The 5000-nt window shown below is 36.8% G+C and overlaps 1 protein-coding gene and 1 long non-coding RNA gene across 5 annotated transcripts in view; one reads left to right on the forward strand and one right to left on the reverse strand.

Annotated features, from left to right (window-relative positions):
- The window catches only part of LOC138000296 (uncharacterized), a 5343-nt gene extending 1393 nt beyond the window's left edge, over positions 1 to 3950 (forward strand). Inside the window, exon 3 of one of the 2 annotated variants that reach the window (XR_011123100.1) lies at positions 3854 to 3950. This is a non-coding gene — a long non-coding RNA (uncharacterized lncRNA). Of the gene's footprint in view, positions 1 to 596; positions 2521 to 3853 lie in introns of those variants that run through there. The other variant, XR_011123101.1, reaches the window with a different exon arrangement.
- Positions 1 to 5000, reverse strand: part of LOC138000294 (uncharacterized) — a 39301-nt gene that overhangs the window by 33014 nt on the left and 1287 nt on the right. Inside the window, exons 3-4 of one of the 3 annotated variants that reach the window (XR_011123098.1) lie at positions 4723 to 4908; positions 4396 to 4447 (exon numbers count right to left, since the gene is read on the reverse strand). The exons of 1 other annotated variant lie outside the window; for it this stretch is intronic. The gene's annotated coding sequence lies outside the window, so the exon portion shown is untranslated. Of the gene's footprint in view, positions 1 to 3210; positions 3314 to 4395; positions 4448 to 4722; positions 4909 to 5000 lie in introns of those variants that run through there. One more of the 3 variants, XM_068846610.1, reaches the window with a different exon arrangement.

Below are 5000 nucleotides of genomic sequence, written 5' to 3' on the forward strand. Positions count from 1 at the left end.
ATGAATCACAGTAAAACAATGCAAAACTGATACCTTATTGTAAATACCATGTCCTTTCCCCGTTAGGTATAACCATGCAAAAAAAGTCATACTATTCCATGGCAACTCCTTTATATTTTGTACCAACTGAGGACAAAGCAATGATTCCAGTTCCTTGCAGAAATTGTAGCCTGTCACTACTGCTACGTTTTAATTAAGACTCCCCATCCTCTCCCAAACCCCATATTGTTTTCTTTGCCTTTGTGCAGTTTGGACACAAACAAATAAGCTAACCTGTGGCTGATCAATATGATCAAATTTTTGTTCCACTGTGTGAAACATAAATAAAATAATTAAAACCATAAGCCCTGGAACATACCTTAAAAAATAACAATGACTGTATTTATTGTTAGGCTTGACTAGCAACACCGCACAGAGAACTTAAAAAAATATAGCATAACTATTTCACACTCAAGGATCACAGGTATCTATTTTTGGGGGTCTGAGGCCTTATTTAAAGAAAAGAAAAAATGTGTGGCTAATCTAGCCCTTTTACTCAATCAATTAAATATGTTACATATCAATACAGTAAATCTCTGTTTCATATTGTTTTCAAGGTGCCAAGGTGTCACCACCAAGCCGGCCACTTCTGCTGAATAATTTTCAGGGTCAAATATTGTTAATCCCTCCTACGTGATTCACTTTTTCATACATGTACTATCTGGCTGTTTCTGTGATCAAAGTTTTTAACTTCACCCGGAGCCTGTTTCATTTGTTAACCTTATTTTGGGGTTGAGAGTTTGCTTGAGTTTGTAAATTTCTCTCCCTTGTTCTACAGACAAATCCTACAGTATTCCCCTCAAACTACCTGCTTATTAGTGAATGTTTTAGTTAGTGGAGAGAAACCCCTTCTTGTAAGGAGGATTCTTCTATCAACAACAATTAAGAAAGCTACAAAGGTTGCTACTAAGGTTAACTGCTGCTTCATGTATTACTATTAAATAACCAATCTTAATTTAACTTGGACATTACTTCATCTTTAATTTAATATGGCTCTTTCTTGGGGCACCAGACACAAACGGTAACATAATTATTGTTTAAGCACTGTTTGCAAGACATTATATTTTGGTGTGATATTGTTTCTTGTCGCCTGTTTCCATTATTTTATGTCATTTGTATTTCATACACAAAGTAGATGTTTTTGCCAGACATTCAGACTCCCCTCAGAGGGTTTTTGATTCAAATGCTTAACCACTTTGCAAAATTCCAGTCTTATTGATAATTGAGTTATAGAGCCTATAATCCAAAAAAATACATTTATCACTCTTTTGTAAAGGTCATTCAAAAAATGAGGGCGATAGCATTTATGACTTTGTAATATCTTGTCTCATATTTAGATTATGAAAATTAGAAGATTTGCAATGTCACACTGTGTACACAATGTGGAAGGCAGAACATTTATTTTCAGATAATTAATGGTAATAGGTAACAATATTTAGCTCTATTTTCTATTTTGTTTTGAAAATAGCATGTTACCATTTCTGCTTGTGAGAGCTAACCATAAATAGGCTTACCAAATTCTCTTGACACTAACTATATATACAACTCTTCATACTAACTAGTAAGCAACGAGGGTATGTCATTTAGCCTGAGGTGCACTCTGGTCTGCCTGTGTTCAGTAAGCTCTCAATAATGACAACCCAAATCCTGTGCCAATAATTTCTCTGAACGTGACCGATTTATAAAGACATAATTAAACCTTGCACAACTATTGTACTCACAGTAAGGCACATAATTAGCTCAATTATCATTCAACTACAAAAAATATTGTGGTAATCAGTGGCGGATCTAGACCTTGAGCTAAGGGTGGGGGGTTGCTTGCCCTGCCGGCTTTTCCTCCTGCGGTAAGGTAGTTTTGAGGTAAATGCAAGCATTGTGATTGGTTCTTTCTTGGTTGGGATTTTGCTATGATGACCATTTCTTTGGAAGCGGTCATAAGCTGTGTAATTTTTGTTTTTGAAAAGCCACAAATTCAAGAAACAACCATGGCCCAAGTACCATATGATAAACTACTTTCTAACTAAGCTTGCCCAAGCCATACTGAGGAGTATTGCACCTTGGTCATTTTTGTATGGACCTCGCTGCACTCATCTTTAGTTCCACAATGTTCAACCAATATTCCCCAGTATCGCCCTCCAGTTCGGTTAGTAAGAGCTTAATATTTCCAAGTTGTTACTTGTATTTTGACTTGCCTTTTGGTTCCTTCAACACACAGCATGAGTCGTGAAAATACTCACCAGAATATAAACAAAATGTAAAAAAAAACCATGGCTTATAATCTTTTCCATGGAAATGGCTTGTATGGCAAAGTCCTGAACAAGAATTAGCACCAATCAAAACACTTGGAATTACCTAAAGACCATAGGTTATAGCAGAGAACCAATCAAGAACAGAGGGAAAATGTTTGTTACATTAACATCAGCTATGTGTCTGAAACATCTGAAGAATTTTTTTCCTCGTTCCAATAAAAGTCGTCTGTGATGTCCTGTAAAAACAATTCTTCGCGTGAGTCGCCGATCTCAACACTTGCCGCCATTTTGAAAAGGCTTTTTAGTAGATCCCAGTCTACTGCATCACACCTTTTTGCTCGGACCCGCTCGTTTCACCGCCCGGTCTCTTTCCGCGCTTGCCCTATTGTTCATTTTAGTACTTAGCGCACGCGCTCGATGCATGACGTGGCATGTGAATTTGCGTGCGCTGTAAGGATGCGCAGAAGCAATGGGCGCCAACGTCCTAAGGAGGCTCGAAAGGGTTTTCGGCTGAGCGCGCGCATAAGCCACACGCAATTCTAAGCTGCTCGCGTCAGCTCATGATTCAAAGTGGGTTACCAGAAATAAATAAATACCGCTAGATTCGCTCACCTTTCTTCTAATTCCTATACATATGGAATATAAATAGACATCTCCTATTCACGAAAACAACGAAAATTGTACACAAACGGTTTCATGGTCACTTAATCAACCCATTTATTTTGGTATCAACTTAAATAATTCCCAGTGATGGCAAAGACAAATTCAAGACTGCAATATGCTGCTTCAAAATATTTTCATTACACGCACGTGGGTATCTTGATATGTTGTTGATGCTGTCACCTAATTTCATTCGTGCATCTACAAAATGCTTGTTCTTAACACATAAAAATGGGATTATTTTGTATGTGTGGGTACAAACCTTTTAATGCTTTCTTGAGACCTGTTACCATTTCATGGAGAAATGTTTGGTCATCTGCCATCAATTCTGGCATCTGGAAATTGTCATTGCAGCTGGATACTTGTTCATGCTCCGTGTTTATAAGACCTGATGCTGCAGTTAGACGACGTAAAACACTTGTAAATCATCATAGTCTGATTTGTTTATAAAGTTTTTAGCCGAGGAGGTACTAATCAGCATGTGGTAATTTTAAGAATACATTAATTGAAAATGCATGATCACATAGACATAATACTCTTATGTGTACCTGTATCAAGTTTTTAAGAAGTAACTTGGATTAAACCAATGCATGTACCATATCTAATGTAGTCAGCTGCATAAGGAGTCAGCATGGAGAAAGGGATTCTGTAAGCCCTCTTTTGGCAGGTGTCTTTTCTTTTCATTAAGTCTCCCATTGTTCCTTCTGGTGCCTTATTGAAATAAATGCCAATAGTTTTGGCATCTGGGACAATTTCTGTGTAACACATCTCCTTTAAGGTTATGTTCAAGGTTACATTAATCATCCTTAATGTGGCAGTAAAAAATAACAACAAATGATGCAATAATTATTATATAATTTGTTTCACGCATGTTAATGATCTATAATATGACTGGGTTTCTTCAGGGTGTTTTCACAGTCTTGCTACTTATGGCTACAATCATCAATGGTAACTTACAGCATGTGACAAATTAGCAAAGCTATCCACCACTGATGCCATGATGGCCACAGCTGGGACTTTGTTGCCATTCACATTGGTGACAGTTACCTTGGGGTTGAGCCAGGTAAGGATCTGGAAAACAGGCAGATATGCATATAATTATATTTCATTTTGCACCATTTTAACAGAAATTTAATAGATAATTCTAGAAGTGTAATTTCTTAACCATTGACGAGACCTAAGGGTATCCCATTGATGAGTAAAATCGTCTGGCATTACACGGAGTAAATTATATAGGTATGGGCATATCAGTGTGTTTCAGGGGTTAAAGGGTTACGAAATAAATTAAATCCAAATTGTGCAAGTTTATTTACAAGTTGTTGTTCACAATTAAGTCAACTCACCATGTCCTTGTTCCTCTTCACTGCATCAACAATGGATGCCTCTAACCTTTCCAGAGTCAACAACTCTTTTAGGCTGGTATCCTCAGTCAATGAGTCATGGATTATGTACTTTATTGTACTCTCTGTTGCGCCATCCTTTCCAATGGATAGTCGCATCTAAAGAAATTTAAATTTAAATTTTAAATTTCCAGAGCTTTAAAGAGATTAGTGTTGTCAATGGAAGCAAGATAATTGAATGTTAATTCCTTTAATAACAGATTAATTCCAACACCCAGTGATAACTGACAATTATTTTAACATTACCCATGAAAGCCAAATTTAAACTCATTAAGACCTTTATGATGGAATGGGTATTGTTTGCATCCATGTTCTTTAAGCCAAGGAAAATTTGCGCTTGTTTGTTTTTGTTCAATATTTGCTACTTGCCTAACCTTGATATTTTGGGTGAGTTTGACGACAGCATCACTCCAGCTCGAGGAGCACTCATGCCCTCTTTGTTTGAACCCGAGAGTAAATGACCTTGCACTTGAAGAAGAAATTTAGCAAATGTTCTGTTAATTTCAGGGTCGTCTATGAATACAACACCATTGGTTGATGTCAGGCTCTGCTGCATTTTACTGAAAAAGTATATAGTCACTGTGGATAAATGGCAACAATTGAAACCAAGTTACATTATTGTAAAAGAAAGAAAACAAAAATCAGTGATAAT

This window comes from Montipora foliosa, chromosome 4, assembly GCF_036669935.1.
Source record: "Montipora foliosa isolate CH-2021 chromosome 4, ASM3666993v2, whole genome shotgun sequence".
Lineage (NCBI taxonomy): Eukaryota > Metazoa > Cnidaria > Anthozoa > Scleractinia > Acroporidae > Montipora > Montipora foliosa.